Genomic DNA, 10,401 nt, shown 5'->3' on the forward strand with positions numbered 1-10,401 from the left:
AATGGAGACACAGATGTAGAGAACAAATGTATGGACACCAATGGGGGAAAGTGGCTGGCGGGGGAGGGGGGTGGTGTGATGAATTGGGAGATTGGGATTGACATATATATACTAATATGTATAAAATGGATAACTAATAAGAACCTGCTGTATAAAAAAATAAAATAAAATTCAAAAATTGAAAACAAAAACTGGTTTGGGCTTCCCTGGTGGCGCAGTGGTTGAGAGTCCGCCTGCCAATGCAGTGGACACGGGTTCATGCCCCGGTCCAGGAAGATCCCACATGCCACGGAGCGGCTGGGCCCGTGAGCCATGGCCGCTGAGCCTGCGCGTCCGGAGCCTGTGCTCCGCAACGGGAGAGACCACAACAGTGAGAGGCCCGCATACCAAAAAAAAAAAAAAAAAAAACTGGTAAAGGGGAAAAAATCCTGTTAACCAAGGAAAAAAGAAAGGTGATTAAAAAATAAAATTTAGGGAATTCCCTGGCAGTCCAGTGGTTAGGACTCCACGCTTTCACTTCCAAGGGCCCGGGTTCAATCCCTGGTTGGGGAACTAAGATCCCGCAAGCTGCAAAGCCAAAAATAAATATTTTACCTAAGATATCTGGACATCTCAGATGGTTTTCAATACAGACAGAAAAACTTATTCCAAAGTTATTTATTAAAAATTTGGCTTTCAAATCTATGATGGAAAATCCTAAAATTCTATGATGAAGAATAAATATATAAACCATATGACAAAGCGACTTATGTATCCTCCTCAGATTGATACTGAAAAGCTATCCAAAGTTAGATAACTGTTAACAAGGTCATACTTTGTGTTAAAGGAGCTAAGAGAGTCTTACTTAGTAACCCGGTTAGATATTTTGATCTTGACTTTTACATCTTGATCCGAAAGAAAGGAGCTTACCTGTGCTGTTACTGCAGATAAAAATCTCTGGTGTGGGAATCTGAGGGGACGTTAGTAGCCAGCCTCCTATCTCCAACGGAGGTCACACCTACACAGCTGTAGATGCTCCTTCACCAGCCTCAGAACACAGGGACACCTGCGTGAAGGCCAACACCAGCCAACACAACACCAGCCAACACAACACCAACCAACAACACCAGCCTACACAACACCAACCAACAACACCAGCGTGCTGGCTCAGCTGTCACTCACAGGGCCCGGAGCCTCACGCTCTTGTTTCTTCCTATGATGAGCACGTGTCCTATGCTCATTGCCATTGAGTTCTATTCTCAAATCTTCAGCTACATAGTTCTGTTATCTTCCGTAAGTCCCTTAACTTCTCCAGAGCTGTTTCTTCACCTGTCAGTGTTCAGTGGTTTAGGCCAGACTCACTTGAGGTTGTTGTGGGGGGTCGGGGGGAGAGGCCCCAACTGGCCCCCACAAGCATGCTTGAGAGTGTCTCTAAGCATCTACAACACCCGGCTTGACCCATGGTGAAGAATCCCGAGGTTAGGGACTTCCCTGGTGGCACAGTGGTTGGGAGCCCGCCTGCCAATGCAGGGGACACAGGTTCGATCCCTGGTCTGGGAGGATCCCATATGCCGCAGAGCAACTGAGCCCGCACGCCACAACTACTGAGCTCACATGCCACAACTACTGAAGCCCACACACCTAGAGCCCGTGCTCCGCAACAAGAGAAGCCACCGCAGTGAGAAGCCCATGCACTGCAATGAAGAGTAAACCCCGCTCACCACAAGTAGAGAACGCTTGCACAGAGTAACAAAGACCCAACGCAACCAAAAATAAATTTTTTAAAAACTAAAAAAAAAAAAAGAATCCCGAGGTTAAATGACATCTAAAGTCCAATCAAGCTATAAAAATTCTCCAAGTACAATCCCACAACACTTGATCCGAGAGGAATTTTGTTTGTTGTTTGTTTTATGTACACTTTCAACTCTGTTTTTAAGAGACAGCCAAATGCAGGAAAGGAGCTGAGATCATTAGAACCTGAAGTTTTATATAAGTGAGCCTCACAAAAAGCACAGAAATGCATTTCTGTCTCTTTCTTTCAACTGGTTTCTTTAACAATACGTGGGCAGCCATTCAAGTCTACAAAACTGAGACCACAGTGAATCCAGAGTCACTGGCCAAGGTCAAACGATGGAGGACACCTGCCAGTGGCCACTCTTTCAGAAGCTGAGACCTCTGTAGGAATTAGTCTTCAAATCGAAAGAAATAAGCATTCGGCCTGCATTACACACAGCATCAGACAGGTGCCCCTGGGTTTGTTCTATATACCATATTTCTGTCAGTCACGGCTCCAATCAAAGAGTAAGATGTATGATAAAGGCAAGTCACTGCTTTCTGCATTTAAGAAATAGCTTTGACTCAGGAAACTCAAATGTATCAACAGATATTCGAGTTGTATAAAAATGCCAATTTCAGTATGGAAAAATAAATATAAAGCAATGCATGCAAATCAAATTTTAAAAGAGAATGAATTTCAAACCAACTTCCTCAGGTAATGTATTTATCTCCTCCACTAGGTTCAAACAATTCAAAAAAAAAAAACTTAGAAGTTTGCTTGGTTGTTATTTAGATCATAGTGATAAAAAACATTAAAAACTTTTTTTTACTATACGCATCATAGTAATATGTATTTCAAACTCCATATGAAAATTAAATTCAAGGCAAATTTAAACACTAAGGGCCAATGTTACCATATAATGCCGCAAGAGACACTGAAACATCAGGGTTAGGAGAAACTGAAAAGGGAAAAATGCTTGCCAAAATGATTATATGTTTCCAAACCAAAGAGAACTGATTCTTTGAAAGTGAATGTCAATCGTTCCAACTGTTACAAAGAAGAGCCGCACAGGCTATAAGAGCCGCACAGGCTATAAGTGCTACGAGAACTCAGGAGCAGAGTTCCTAAGGGACAGAGAAGCAGGTCACGAATTTCGAACACAACACATTTTGTGGTTTTAAAGATACAACTTGAAAATAGATATATCACTGAAAAAAAGCCTAGGTTTATTTACATATGACTGATTCAAAAGGTTAACTGCTCTCCCTTTCCCCAGGAACACTGCTATTTATGTACATTTCTTCATCTTTCTCACCCAGCCTTATGATCAAGTACCAAATTGAAGACTTTTAAAGCAAATTAACATAAATTACAGTGCATTTAGTTCACAGCCCAAAAAGGTAGACAAGGAATTTACCACCAGCCGAGCACCCAGTCACTCTAACCAGGCAACTGCATGTCCCACATGGCAGGAACCACCATCCTTTCTCAACCAACAGAGATGGTTCCTCCTCAGGAACATGTATAACCAACAGTTCATAACATAAATCATATACACCCCACTGATGGGCTGCTTTGTTACCACCCTGTTTGAAGACCCTCCGATAAAAGAGCTGTGCTGCCTTTCGAAAGAACATTATGAATCCTCCAACTACATGGCCTAAATTTTGTATTCATTATGGGCCACGTTTCGTGCTGGCCCTTCTGACTCTTGGTCGCCAAGGCCTGTTTTGGCTGGCATTATGACATGGTGAGATGCTTTCTACAGTAAGGGGTGTAGACTAAAAGTCAAGTTAGGAACTTCCCTGGTGGTCCAGTGGCTAGGACTCTGAGCTCCCAATGCAGGGGGCCCAGGTTCGATCCGTGGTAAGGGAACTAGATCTCACATGCCACAACTAAGACCCAGCACAGCCTAATTAATTAATTTTTTAAGAAAAGAATTTTTTTTAAAGAAGGGTAAAGTTAAAGACCTAGGCCCTGCTTGATGCTTTCTAAAACACGGTGTTCAACAGTCTTTTTTTGCTCACCTCAAGGATGATAAAGTGCATCATGGTCACCTACACGCATTTCACTTCTCTCTGACATTTAAGTATTAAAAGCTCTGGATTCATCTATTCTTAAATTCAAAATTATCTCAGCCTACTTTAACTTGGCTGCCATTTCAGACGAAACCACCTAATCAAGAAATGTCAAAGGAGAGCTAAGGAATACAATTAATGCCTAATTCTCAGCACAAATTTCCCTAAAAATAACTAAAGAGGGCTTGATTCAATCCTAATCAGAAATAGCTCTATCTGGGGACAGCGTGTTTTTGGAAGAAAATTTATTTGCCCTAGAATAATTTGAGGGTAGCAAATACTAAAGGTTTGTATCTTTTAAACTAATACTTGGAGTACTATAATATGCACATTTTCACCCAATTACATAGCTATTATTAAGCTAAACGTAATATTAAATATATACATGAGCTATTCTTGAAAATATAAATTGTATTTAAGTTTAGGAGCTTCTTATTAATTGAGGATGTGAAAAAAAGCAAGAATGTACAACTTCTGCAACACAGGAGTAAGGGGGAATCTAACGTGATGACGTAATATGGACACAGCAAAGCAATGTCACAAAATTTATCAAGAACACACTTCTTCCCGTCTGGGTAACATCAGTTAGCAGGACTATCTTTTCTGCTATGATTAGGAAACTATTCTGGTAACAAAGGAACAAAACACTCTTCCAACTTATCCACACATATACATTCTACTTTCTAAGTCATTCTCTCTTTAAAAAAAAAAAAAAAAGGTGGTTACATTTTATGAAATAGAACTTACGTATTCCTAACTTGTTACATATTCTTAAAGTATTGACACTTTTCTAAAAAGCACTTAAGAAGAACGTATGTTTTAGCGTTTTATGATAAACAGTGTTGTACTCTGAATTATTTTGGACAGAACTGCAATCTCTCACTGACGAGGAGTCTATAGTGGAAAGAATGACTGGTATAAGGTTACAACTTTGATGTATATGTATAACTGATTCACTCTGTTATAAAGCAGAAACTAACATACCATTGTAAAGCAATTATACTCCAATAAAGATGTAAAAAAAAAAATACAACTTTGAGCACACAGAGTTACACTTTGATCAACTGTGATCCTTCTACATGTTGCTCTTAATAGAACACGGAAAAGCATGAGACAAAAAGCCTTAGCATGTTATCTACACACACACACACACACACACACACACACACACACACGATGGATACTACAAATTTCTAGTGTATTTGAATACAAAATCCACCCAATTTCCTTTGCTTTGTACCTGAGGATAATTAACAAAGGGGTTCAAAATAATTATCTTTAGGCCCTAGAAGACCAAAGCAGCTTTCTTTTGAGTTCTGTGTCTTCTACTTAAAAACGAAGGCTCTGTAACAAGATGAAATGTATGTCTGTATAACTTACAGTTCTTAGGGTTTCTTTTTGTTGAATTAAAAAGCCATCTAACTTTCTGAGTTAGCTTCATTGTTCTTCCACCGTTAAGCAACCTTGTCAGAATGTGTCATTCTGCTAACTTCCATGTCTAGAGTGTGATTTTCTATATGATCAAGATGTAGAAAGTCAGCATAGAGACAGAGACATACAGACAAATGATCACAATGATAGTTTTGTAGTAAATGACTGAAATCCACACACTGGACCACGCACACATCCTGATGCATGAATTCCAGCCATTTACTCCAAAATGGTTGTGTTTTGGCTGAGGCAGATTTTTCAGCCTCACACACTTTAAATTGAATGTTTTCTCTTGTGAGCCCCAGCAAACTGTCCGAGATATGACATTTCTGCTTCTCTTAGTTTTTTTCCACTTAACACATGATCTTAACTCTCTTGACAACTCTCAGAGGTATCATCATACTCTTGTCTTAACCATTAACCCTCGGCCTGCAAAAGTATACAAATGCTGATTTTGAACCCTATTTTCTATGGCAACCTTTCCTCAAGCTAAACAATGCACAAAGCTGAAATTATATGGTTACTTAAATGTCACACGCTGGCCTCTATCAGAGAAACAAGGCTCTGAGGAGGGGACACGTTTTCCTTGAGGGGGAAAAAAACCATGTCTTCCTTTGTCATGAATGTCACCCACTGCCACATACATGATGACCCAGGAACTCTGAGCACGAACCTAACGGCTCTTCACCGACACAGCCAATGTCCCCGTGTACCCTCCACAAGACCACGTCTCATCTTTAACATGAAAAGTTATCTCATCCTACCCAACAGCTTGGAATGTAATCACTTAAAAGCATGTCACCAGAGCAGAACGCCATCACTATTGTTACCACCCCTGGAACTACAAGCAATTAGAAATCCTTTCAGGCAGGAAGTTTGAAACGCTCAGCAGAATTTAATTAAACAAACTGGACTTTGGCAGAGAACTCAAGGTAAACACCCTACTTCTATAAACAATGCTATGGAATCCTTGATGACAAGACAGGGCACTCACAATGAAATTCTCAAGCAGGGAATTCCAGCACGCAGGCCCCGCGCTCAAGTTCAAGCAGAGCTTTCAACCTGATGCTTCTTCAAGGCGGAAGAGAAAAGATTCTGCCAACTAAATCAGTGCCCTTAATTTCCTCATTCATTTCTGGTATTATTTTCTGTATACTCTATATAGAAGGTTTAACTTCTTAGAAACAGGTTTTAATCTGTGTCCTCAACTCAAATTACACTGATCTGCACATAAACAACTGTCACACTGAAAAAAATCACGATTGTTGAGAATTCCTAACCAACAAACATCTGTTAGGGTTGTGATTTCTGCTGGAGGAAAAAGGTGAGTGATTTGGAATATCTCAGACTTGACTTGTTTCTGATATGTCAACGTTCTCCATGACAACAAGGAAGAGAAGGGGAAACAGAGGAAATTAAAATGACTCAAGATTCAGCAGACATGTGAGCACCAAAATAAGTGTAGAACTGATGATACATATGAGTTTTCAGTGTCCACTTCTTTTTTTTTTTAATTTATTTTTATTTTTGGCTGTGTTGGGTCTTCACTGCTGCGCGCGGGCTTTCTCTAATTGTGGCGAGCGGGGGCTACTGATCCTTGCGGTGTGCGGGCTTCTCATTGCAGCGACTTCTCTTGTTGTGGAGCATGGGCTCTAGGCACACAGGCTCAGTAGTTGTGGCGCACAGGCTTAGTTGCTCTGCGGCATGTGGGATCTTCCCAGACCAGGGCTAGAACCCATGTCCCCTGCATTGGCAGGCGGATTCTTAACCACTGCGCCACCAGGGAAGCCCCTCAGTGTCCACTTCTATATACCATTGAGAAATGTTCCAAAACACACAACCTTCAGAAACTAGCCAGATAAATATCACGTATTTGAGCTGAATTTGAATCATATGGAGGAAGTCGTTCTGAAGCACTTCTCTGTAATGTCAAAAGCACAGTCCTTCCCCTAGCAGTGGTTTGGATATCATGACTACTTGTTAACGGAGCTCAAAAATAACCATTCTACCAAAAGGCCACTGGGGGGCACACAAAAGCCATGGCACTTGTCCAAAAATAAATGATGAAAGAAAAAAAAAATCACATTCTATGTGAGATGTTAGTTGACTTTTTACCAATTATTATTGTTGTTTCGTAACAGAAAAAGACCTCCAAAAATATTAAGGAGGAATCTTTTCCATTCTAACAGCTAATACTATTTAAAACAAAATGTACTATGCATTATTTGAACAGCCTCAAGTTACATACTCAACAAATAGTAAAACAAAACAACAAGAAAGCACACAGCCAGAATTGCTTCCTATCATTTGTATTTCCAGGTGATAGCCTCCAACTATGTTTTAGGAAAAAATCAGTTTAATTCCACATAGTCCTATGGAACAATATTCCTATGAAATTATATACACACTAATTTGCTTTTATTCTAATATTTTGTTTATGTACAAAAGTCAACTAATCCTTTCAGTGAGATGTTTGGGTAGCATGAGGGTCCTCATTAAAACAATGTTTTAGAAGAGTTCGTATTAGGAATCAGAATCTTCCGATAACATTACGACCTTGTGCTGTGACACTGAGTAATTTAAACCCACGTAAAAAAATAAACAAACATACACACAAATAAATAATAGACATTCACAAACCCACTGATGGTGCAGAAAATGTCAATATGTTTTTGAAACTATAAAAGAATGTTCAAATTAATCAAGAAACTTTTTCCAAAAGTTGCAACTACTTTCAACTCCGAAGAAAATTTAGAGGGATAAGAAATCTATGTACCAACCTGCCTTTTGATGATTTCTGCAGTTATTCTTTTGAGGTTCAGTGACCTTGAAAACCTCAGTGCCTTCACTGAATCTTTCCAAGAGGTTCCAGAGAAGGAGTAATACTTCTTGGCGGGTTTCCCTGTCAATCTGTCTGCCATCTCAACCCATTAGAAAGGCAAAATCCACAGTGACTCAGGTTCCAAAACTAACTACAGAAAAAAATGATCCCCAGATAAACAGTCCCCAAAACCCAGATACACAGCCTGTGTCTTGCTCAGTCCTCTAGAAAGGGCAACAAACTGCAAACAGGTGGGAAATATGGGAAAGAACCCTCTCCATATAAGTAACCCTCCATGGAAGCAAGAACTTTGGATACAGCAGGGAGACCAAAGACACAGCTTCCACGACATCAAATGAAAACACCCTTCACATCTTCCACTACATCAAATGAAAACACCCTTCTGTGCTCCCCGACCCACCCACCCACAAATTGATGAGCTGGGGGTGAACCGGTACTCGTGAAATACATGTTGGGAAATAATCCCTTTGAGTTAATTAATTAGCCATTTAATGCTCTACTTGGCACTTAATTTAAATATTTTCTTCTTTAGAACCTAACTCAAAGAAATCCATTTAGGAGGAAATTAATCAATTTAAATATTTTCTTCTTTAGAACCTAACTCAAAGAAATCCATTTAGGAGGAAATTAATCAAGGCATCTAGTTAAAGGAAATCTGTTTATACAAATTATTTCAATTCCAAGTTAGCAAACTCTTTAAATCATTCCTTCCCTATGCCAATTCATACTAAAGTTAAAAAAAAAAAAAGATGTTTATATTCTAACCTCAATTTAGAACTGCCTAATGCTCTCTTCATATTGGAATTAGGCAGGAGAATTATGGAGAAATTAAAAAACAGAAGGTAACAAAATCCCCAGTTTTTCACCTACTCCATCCTCAGAGATAACTATTTCTAGTCGGTCCCTTAAACCCTTTCCAATGTACATAATTGTTTGCACTAAAATTAGACCATATTTTGAATGTTGTTTTAATCTGATTTTTTAACAAATTTATATCAGATTCACACATTTGTCTGAGCTTCTGTTCCAAATATCCAACTGCCTGACACCTCCAAGGCACCCCAGCTGACTAAAATCAGGACTAAAACCTGATCTCCCCACTGGGTCCCAAGTCACCCCCGCAGCACGCACTCCCCACCTTGGGGAATAACCTCGCCGTCACATTTACCTATTAAGCCACCTCAGATCTACCTACTCCCCACCTCTCCACCTTCTCCTTCATATCCGTCTCCCACCTCCCCCAAAACCCACACACTGGCCCCCCTGGGTCCACTCTGCCTCATGCCCATTCATTTCTGACACACTCAGCTGGGGATATTTCTCACATGTAAATCTGATCACCTAACACCCCCTCATTCTCACCTGGCTGTCCTTCAGATTCCAGCTGGGTCGCATTTTTTTTTTAAGGCAAGTCTTGCTTCACGCTGAGCTTTTGGCACATCTTTCACAGGACCGTTCCTTTTTCTCAGAATCATTATCTATCAGAAATTCTGACCCTCACAATAGATCATAAGCCCCAGTAGAGCAGGAAACATGGCTACTTTTGTTCAACAACGTATCACAGCACTAAGCACAATGCCTGGCACACAATAGGTGCTCAGCAAACAGGTTACATTAATTAAAAATACTGAAAGAAAAAAAAAAGACTAAAAGTCTTTTTTTTCAAAGAAAATTATTATATGTGCTATCTTTTAAATTATTATTCGGGCACCCTGGTTTGAAAACATTCTCTACCTAATCTTTATCCAGCAGGGGGAGGGGCACTCAGCTTTGGTTCAACACTGCAGCTTTGATTTGTCTATTCCATAAATGCCTCTGTGCTAGCTTTCACGGACATGTAGAAATTGCTGCTTGCCCACAATCCTAATACATTTTAAAAGTTTCTTTTTCTCCACATTCTTCTACGCAAGCACACTAGCCAGACTGTCCCCCAGAGAATCCTGGCTCCTTTCCAACAAGCAGCAATCAACAGTCTCCACAACAACCCTTCACGGTGCCTGGACCCCACTCTAAACACACAAACTCTTCAAAGAATTTACATTGCTATCCCATCCAACCCTTCGTACAAAAAGCAAGACACCGATAGTGGAAGATTATTTCCCAAGGTCATCCCCAAAACAGAACACACATGACATCATTCTAGGTCAAAACAAAATGACATCCCAGTGTGACAGAGGAAATGCTTGATGCCACATCTTAAATCACCTTCAGCACCAAAGACATAAAAGAGAAGACAATGGTGTGAGAAAAAGACACTCTTCTTGCTGATCCCCCCCCACCCCCGGCCAAAAGCA

Source organism: Neophocaena asiaeorientalis, unplaced genomic scaffold (genome assembly GCF_003031525.2).
Source record: "Neophocaena asiaeorientalis asiaeorientalis breed wild unplaced genomic scaffold, Neophocaena_asiaeorientalis_V1.1 scaffold781, whole genome shotgun sequence".
Lineage (NCBI taxonomy): Eukaryota > Metazoa > Chordata > Mammalia > Artiodactyla > Phocoenidae > Neophocaena > Neophocaena asiaeorientalis.